General features: G+C 48.6%; 1 long non-coding RNA gene across 1 annotated transcript; it reads right to left on the bottom strand.

Annotated features, from left to right (window-relative positions):
• Positions 1–166: 166 nt before the first annotated feature.
• LOC140634729 (uncharacterized) lies at positions 167–8428 on the bottom strand. The gene is made up of 3 exons (XR_012032117.1): positions 8005–8428; positions 7663–7750; positions 167–1781 (listed from the first exon to the last, which is right to left on the bottom strand). It is a non-coding gene; the product is annotated as an uncharacterized lncRNA (long non-coding RNA).
• Positions 8429–8814: the final 386 nt, after the last annotated feature.

Here is an 8814-nt window from a genome sequence, read left to right as displayed (position 1 = left end):
TTTCTTGTCTTTTTGATTCTAGCCATTCCAACTGGTGTGAGGTGATCTCTCACTGTGGTTTGAATTTGCATTTCCCTGATGATGAGTGATATTGAGCATCTTTTCATGTGCCTCTTGGCCATCTGAATGTCTTCTTTGGAAAAGGTCTATTCAGGTTCTCTGCCCATTTTTAATTGGACTATTTATTTATTTATTTATTTATTTATTTGGTGTCACATATAGGTCTTTAACATTTGGAATTTATTTTTGTGTATGGCATGAGAAAGTGGTTGTTTAGTTTCATTCTTTTGCATGTGGCTGTCCAGTTTTCCCATTTATTGAAGAGACTGTCTTTTCCTTATTTATATTCTTGCCTCCTTTGTTGTAGATTGACCATACAAGTATGGGTTTATTTCTGAGCTCTCTTTTCTGTTCTATTGATCTATGTGCCTATTTTTGTGCCAATATCACACTGCTTTGATTACTACAGCTTTGTAGTGTAAGCAGGTTGACCCATCTTTTCTCCTGAGTCCTCGTATGCTCAATAATACATTGGAACCACTGAAAAACAGTGCTGAGGTCATACGTTGGTTACTAAGACATATGAATGTCTAACTGTCTGGATTTCTGACAATTAGAAAGAGAAAGGGCTATCTGTAAATTCCAAATCTAGAATAGTACTTGGTATTAAAGGCACTCAATAACTATCTGTTGACGAGATGAATACAAATGAGGAAACTAACATTCAAATATGTTAAACGACTTGCCTAGGATTACACAGCCTGTTGGTATTTGAGCCAAAATTCTAACACAAAAAGGGGACAATGTGAAAATGTTTAGGAAACAAGAGTGCTTAGGACTACCCCATGAGCATAGGGCTGGGAGCTCGCTTCCTCCAGGGCAATGAGGAGGTGAGATTGGGTGTGGGGCACACCACTAAACAACATGTTTTAAGGCTAGAAATGCCTGAGTCTTGTGGGCTCTTTTATGAGCTCCTTATTGATGTTTGAAATGCTTCATTGCAAAAACACATGTCATGGTAGGTCTGTGGGAAAGTCAGATGTACCAAACACTGACACAAATGTCAGAGTCGTTGTTTTTGTCACCCACTGTTTCCTTTGAGTGTCTAGCAGATGTTGGTGAGATCTGTGCATCTGGATGCCTCGAGAGACTTCCATCTTCGGGGTCTCACGAGAATCAACTTTTTGGTGCCCAGCCTCTGAGTCTGAGATATGGTTTGCTGTCACAGGGCCATGGGACAATAGGAAAAGAACAGCCTCAACCCAATAAGTGAAGAGTCCTGAGTTCTGTAGCAGTTTGTTAGTTTACAAATGAGGCTCTCAATCTCTGGGGCTCATTTGCAAACCAGTTGCAATATTGTCATGTCAACCCCAAACCTTACAGGGCTCTCAAATCTCATCACTAGAATAAGGTGGAGATCATCCTGCTGCGCCCCTTATTTCACAGATGTGGTCCTGAGCCCCAGAGAGGTGCGAACATTCTCCCAAGGCCACAGTCAGTGTGTGGAAGAGTTGGGAAGAAAAACCGGTCTTATCTCCTAGTGCTTCCCCACCATGTCGTAAATATCTGGACAGGAAAATGCAGCTTTTATTTCTGTCCAATTCTATCTCTATGTTCTCGAGCACCAATTCATGCAAAGCACCATGGAGGGTGCAAAGACATGGCTGTGGCGCGATTCCTTAAGGAGCTCCTAGTTGGGTGGGATGTCCCTGCTTTCTTCACTTTTTCTCAAATCCGCTGGCCTTTCCCATCCCTCATAGTCAAAATGCTGATGCAATGTTCTGTGGGGAGGAGAGAGGAAGGACAGAAACATTTATTTTGTGACTACTATATGCCAGGCACTCTATACATTTTCTTATTTGCCTCTCAAGCAGCGCTCTAAGGTAGATATTATCTGCATTTCGAAATGATTTGGAAAAGTTGAAGAACTCATGAAGTGGCTGAGTTCAGATTTGAATTCAGGTCTTTCACCATACCACCCTGTCACTTTTTAGTTTTCTCTTCTTTCTATAGCCATTCTCTTGTCCCACAGAGGCTCACATGTCTTTAGAACTTTTGACAGGTGATTCCCCTCCCCCCAATGCATAACATCAAAATCTTTCTTGTCATTCTAGGGAACCTGAATTCTAAGTTGAAGGTCTTCATTCACAGTTTTCAATCCCCACACTGGCCCCCTCACCCCTCCATGCCCCTCCTGTTTTTTTATAACACTCATCTGCCTCATTCTCAATCATTAACTATCCTCACCTCCCTAAAGGCACTGTGTTCCAGGCATTGAGGCTTGCCAGACTGCACCCTCCCCCTCTCCTCACCTGCACCTCAAGACAGGCAGCCCAGGTATTGCCACCTCCTTTGTTGGCAGAAGAGGACACAAAAGTCCAGCAAGGCTGTTCTTCCACAAAGAATTCCCAGACCAGCCCACACCTCCATTCTTCAGGGCTCCTGCTCCTAGATCTCACTGCACCACACCCTGTGTGTGATGCCCATGTCACGTTACATGTGATTTTCATCCTCTTTCCTGGGGATTTCTCCATCACTCCAGCCCATTGCTTGGTTTGTGCCCTCCATTCATAGTTAATCCTATTTATCTTATTCTAGCTGCCTCACTTAGCCCAATATCCCCAAATTACACTTGGGAATGGCCTTTGCCCACAATGTCCTTTGGTCTTCCTGATGAACTCTTCCTTCCAAAGTCAGTTCAGACAACACCACTGTGAAAACCTTCCCCAGGTACAGGGGGTTTATTGTAGCACTTAAAAGGCCAAGACACTGGAAATCTCTCCTATTTCCTAAACTCAAACATCTTCACTACAGGGATACTTTCTTTTCAGTTTTGCAATCGCAATCTCTAGCCCAGAGGCGGCCACCAGGAAATGCTCAGTAAATATTTCCTAAGGTTTGCTTGCCTCTTTAGACCCAAGGGGGAAAACTAGAGCCAAACGGGAAGGTTCTGCTCCCCTAAACTCCAAGTTCCGCAAAGGCAGGGTTCTTCCATCGGTGGATTCCTCCTGTGGGACAGTCAGAGTGCTACAAACAGAAGGAGCCACCCCGGGCTGCTGTCAGTTCCCGGTTCCAAGAGATGTCTAAGCAGGAGGTTGCACTAGGTTATCCTGAACTCTCTCTTAGCTCCAGACAGCATGATTCCATGATGAGCAACAGGTCAGTTAGGGGAATGGAAGCAAAAGAGGTGCAAGGTAGGAAATAAAGGGTTGGTGAGGAAAGAGAGGCTGAAAACTGGAGAAAGGGAAGAGATCGGAAGGATTGGTAGGAAAAACATGAGAGCATGCAGCTCCTTAACCACAGGGAAGCGCTCTCACACTGGCATGGCCAGACTCCCGAGATCCCTGCGAGCCCAGAGGCACAGCTGACATGCTGAAAGCTGCTGCTACTGGAAGTCAGCCAGAAATAGGCTTCATGCCCATTCCACCCAAACAGGAAACTAAATCCTAGAAAATCAGCTGCACTTAACAAAAACCAGGCCACATAGGAACACAGGGAAACCCTTGCTGCCCTGTGCCATCTGGCCCTCCTTGATGGGCTACAGCCTGGCCAGCCCTGAGTCAACATGCCGGAGCTTTGGTCTTCAAGCAACAGAACTCTCAGAGGCCAGCCCACTCCAGCTCAGGCCACCACTGGCTCTGAACTCCACCCATCCCCCCTTTTCAAAACGTATTGCTCGTTACAGATGATGCAACTGTAGGCTGAGCTCTAGGGTCAGTCCGATTTCCAGATGGGCAATATACTTAGGTCACTTTTGCTGCAGGTCTAGGTCTGACTTCACACCCTGGTTCTTAACACACAGCCACCTGGTGCCCCAGAATTGTTTACAAAATACACGAATATTCATGTTTACTGGGTGCCCCTTATATTCAGATACTGAATCAGATCCTCTGCATGGAGTCTCATGTTGACTCCTCAAAATAAGCCAATAAGGTTAAACATGCTCCTTGGCAGATCAGGAGGTGGAAGCTCAGAAAGGTTGAGTGTCTTTTCCAAAATCACACACACAACTATTAAGGGGCAGAGGCTGGATGTAAATCAGTTCTAGGGCCCATGACCCAGGGCCGTCTAGGAATGGAGCCTTGCTCCCCAGGGTTCCTGCCCACATGTTCCTTCCTATAAACGCAGGCCCTGTTTTGCTCACTGCTGTCTTCCACGGCCTGCTCTCCTGTGCCAGCTCTCCTCCCTGTGCCAAGCCCCTGGCACCTGTGCTTGAGCCCCTGCCCGCCTCCCAAGGACCTCCCAGCTGTCTCCTGTCCCACACCATGCTGCTGTGGAGGCTGGCCTGCCTGCCCTTTGATTGCTAGCCTCAGAAACCCGCCCCCATCACCACTACAGAGGTTAACATTTGCAACTTGCTGTCCACATCTAACCTGTCCTACCCCCCCGAACTGGTTTGAACGTACACGGAAACCTGAATGCATCTCCAGACAGCCACTGACAGGTGGCTGAGTCAGCTGCTTCTCCACTGTAATCTAACCCGTGAGTGCCCTCCATCCTCCACTGCCCTGATCCTTGCATGTCTCATTGTTCACATATCAAGGTTACTGGACAGGAAAGAAAAGGGGATGTCAGCCCTGGGCCTGGCTCTGATCCTCGAAGGGGTGGGGAGGGGGACGTGTCAGCTGAGGGAGCAAGGTCCCTTCATCTTGCAGCTCTGAATTAAGTTACCTCACAGTTCCGCACTTTCCTCCTTACTATACACACTGAGGACTTGTCACCCCAGCCTCCTGACGTGTGCACGCGCATGTGTGTAACCTCCTGCACAGCTCAGCCTTGTGGTCAGGGTAACCACCACCACCATGTAGGCCAGGGGAGGGGGCCCCTGCACGGGATGGGTGCAGAGACGGAAGACACATGACCCAGTGGCTGTGCTCACTGAAGCAGCCTCGTCTTCCCAACACTCCTGGGTTGGTTCTTTTCCAGCTGCAGCTCCGCAGAGTGAAGTGGGTGCTAAGGAAGTGGTCAGAGGGCAGCAGAAAGCACTCCCTTTCACACAAGGCCTCGGTGGCAGAAGCAAAGTGTCATAACATCTCCTCCCAAAAATCTCTTCTCCCTGTATCCCCTTTCTCTAGTTTACTGGACACATTTTTTTTTTTTTTTTGCGTTGTCCATTTCTTCACATTTTTCACCTGCATACTGTTTCCCATCCCAGTGGGGAGACACCTGTGTTCACCGTCTCTGGAGTTAGGAGCGGATCGGCTCTTAGCACTCAGCCGTCTGTTCCCGTAACCCCTCCGCACCCACCCTGTGCCAGGTGCAGACCCCGCCCTGGGCTTCACACAGTGCGACCATCCGGTGTAAGCTCCTCATTGTCTGTCCAGCTGGAGATCTGAGATGAAAGGCCCTCCCAAAGTGCCCTGAGCATCTTGGCTGGCAGCACACCACTTTCAAGAATAAAATATCTCAGAGCAATTAAATATTAAAAATGCCATATTCAGAAGTTTCTCACGCCTGGGTGTCTCCTTCCCTGTCTCGTGTTCTCCACACTTCAGGCATGCAAGGGGCGTCTGCTTGCAGAGGGTGGGCAGCATCGTGTACCAAGTCAGTAGACTCCTGAGAGCCGATGGATTGTGTCCCAAGATACCCAGTCTGGTCCACACTGAAGATACCCACGTCCTCAGTGACACCCCTTGTCCCAAAAGAAAGGTTAAATGTTATCGTCACTCATGCTCTTCTTGAATCAGACAGAAAGACCCTCTTTCATTTGATCCTGATGGTGCCTAAGTTCTTCCACCTTCAAATGTGGGGAAGATACAACCCGTATTATTATACAGATTTGAAGTATCAGCTAAAAATCAACTACTACAAAAGGAATGGACTATATCAAAGAGAAAACATATTGTCCGAAAAACTAATACTAAAGAAAACAAAAACTGAAACACAGGAAAAAAGTGAATTAGTCAGGCTCACTCAGGTTGCAAGTGGCAGAGCCAGGCCCCAAACCTCCATTCTCCCAATGTCAGTCAAGGCCAGCTGGGTCCCACAGCAGGCTGGAAACACCCTGACCTCCCTGGAGATAAGGTTCAAACAACATGACCTTTTAGTTCAATGCAGACAAATCTATGATGCTCTTTTGCCCCCAAGATAATTAGTTTGAGCAACTTTACTTTTGTCCCCATCTAAGAGCAGAGATTGCACTTCTTTTTTTAAAATTTTAATTAATTTAACTTAATTTAATTTTTTATTTATTCATTTGACTGAGACACCCTGAAATTGTACTTCTTGATGGTTTCACTGGACTAGAAATAGTGAAATGATATTTACCTACTCTTGATGATTGCCCTCCACAAGAAATAGCCAACTTTCTAAAAAAACAAAATAAACAAACCCATCTCCCCACCAAACTCAGCTCCTACAGGGAACTGGGAGGGGAGTGAGGATGGGGGACCCAATTTAGGAGCCAAGCCCTTAAGATAGAGAGACTTAGATAGGGAGACAAAGTGTTTGTAAATGAGCACTTAACTTGTGGGGAGGATGCAGAAATCCTCACCAGTGACTGCACTTGTCCACTAAAGTGTGAACTGCCCTGCCAACACTGCTTCACATGTGGTAACAACAGTCCAATTTTCTTGGGGCACCTGGGTGGCTCAGTTGGTTGAGCATCTGCCTTTGGCTCAGGTCATGGCTCCAGGGTCCTGGAATCAAGTCCTGCATCAGGGTCCCTGCTGTGGGCAGTCTGCTTCTCCCTCTCCCTCTGCCTGCTGCTCCCCTGCTTTCTCTCTCCCCCCCCCCAAATAAATCGTAAAAATAAACAGTCCAATTTTCTCTGATGGACAACCTGCTCTCTCCTCCCTGTCCATGTAGCTCAGTCACAGCTAATCCCACTTAGATCCCTTCTGGCTCAGTTGTTAAAACCATGAGTCCCGCTGGCCCCAATGATTGGAGCTGAGAAATGGGCAAAGAAAGATACTTGGTGGCATCAGAGTATCTGAATCCAGCAGCACCTTAATCTTGGAATTTACCCCTACATTTTATAAGTTGTAGAAGCCATAACATTTCCTTTCTTTCTTTCTTTCTTTCTTTCTTTCTTTCTTTCTTTCTTTCTTTCATCCTAGTGTATAAGCCTATTTGAGTTGAATCTCTGTCACTTGCAACCAAAAGAGACCTCATAAACCCACAGTAAGGGCACTGAGTCGCTGCTCAAAGAGAATGAGAGCTTCAGTAAAGGGCAGTGACAATGTTTTGGGCACCTGGCCTGAGCCCTGCAGGCTCCTGAGAAGAAGAAAGGTCAGCTCCACCCAGACGGGGGTGCAGGCCCTAAGAACGTGCCCGGGAGCCATAGCAGAGCTCGCCAAGACAGCAGAGCTCATCCTGAGCTGACATCTAGTCCTCCACCCACCTAACTTTCCAGTGAGATTCAATGTGAGAACATGAAACTGCATTTGATGAGGTTTTGCCTCCTCTGACTCCCACAGTGCTTTCCAGATCCCCAGAATGTAATTTTTAATTTAGAGGCACCCAAAGACACCCGAATTGGGGTCCACCACCAGCCACCTTTTTTTTTGTTACTGAAATCCAAGCTTTCTCCATTTAAAATCAACATCTGACCCCAAAGTCCTTCTTCTCCATGACTATTGCCCCTCCCTACGTTCACCCGGCCTGAACAGGGAGGACGGTAGCTCTTTAACAAAAGCACAGTATTAGACCTTCACGACTTACCTCAGGTCGTACTTTTTGAGTAGATGCTTTGATTTCTTCTTGCCTTTCCTGGTTCATTTCCTGCTAGTCATCTGTCCTTCCTTCCTATCTGGAGTTGGAGAGAGGGGGCGAGTTACAGACTGAGGTGCCACCACAAAGCCAGGGGCTAATCAGTCCTTCTCCCAGCTTCTGCGGAGCATCAGGCACTGTATGCCACTGTGGGGATACAATGGAGCGGGAACTGGCCCCGGCCCTCCAGGCTTCTAGCAGCAAACCCTCAGTGGGGGGTCTTTTCTGGAGCTCTTAGATGACAAAACTAGGGGCAGGCTGAAGACCTAACACATTTCATGCTGTTTGCTTTACCTGGCCTGTTCTACTCAAAACGCATCTACAGGCTCTGGCAATTCAGTCCCTCCCCAGAATGTGAGCCAGGCGGGCTGTCAGTTGCCGGAGTGGGCAAGGGAAAGGCGCAGCGTAGGTGTCCCTGCTCCTACCCTCGATGCTTGACCTCCTGGGCCCAAGCTCGGCGCTGCCTTGGGGCGGGAGGCAGAGAGCAGGCCAGTCCTCCTCCTACAGGTCGCCCAGTCAGAAACACGGCTCGAAAGCAGAAGAGTCTTCGTGTGACAGTCACTGCATTGCCAGACGGAGGGTGACAAGCACTCTGGGTGCCGCCAGCACGTTAGTCCTGGGAATAGAATCCTATTTGGAGCGAGTGTGACCGGCCTGGACGCAGAAGGGGCTCCGAGAATCAGCTCCTCCTGTTTATTTCAGCTTTATGCTTAAAAACAAACAAGCAAGCACTGGAAGGAAGAGGGCAAACGATTGCTGAGAAGTTGGAGTCCGGCCTGGGACTGCATCTCCCCTGCCCGGCGCGCCTCCCTGCGCCGCAGCGCCTCCACCCACCGGGCTGCTCCCCACCGCCCTTCCCCACAGTCGGCCTCGGCCTCGGCCCTCGGGGCAGCTGCTGCTCCCGCTGGCTGCCGGGGGCGCCTTCCTCTCCCCACCCTGCTCCAAGCCCGGTCACTTTCTTTGGGGGCAGCTCTGACACAGCCTGAAAGTCAGGGTTTCCAGAGATGAGACACATCAGAGGCCACATCAGAGGCTGCCGTGCCCACGGCCCTGTGCGGGCTGGGCTGAGCCCGAGCGTTCCGAGCGCAGTGGAACATGCGGCTG

The sequence above is a fragment of the Canis lupus genome, chromosome 6 (assembly GCF_048164855.1).
Source record: "Canis lupus baileyi chromosome 6, mCanLup2.hap1, whole genome shotgun sequence".
Lineage (NCBI taxonomy): Eukaryota > Metazoa > Chordata > Mammalia > Carnivora > Canidae > Canis > Canis lupus.
Note: the sequence above shows the minus strand (reverse complement) of the source record. Positions and strands in the feature narration are given on the sequence as shown.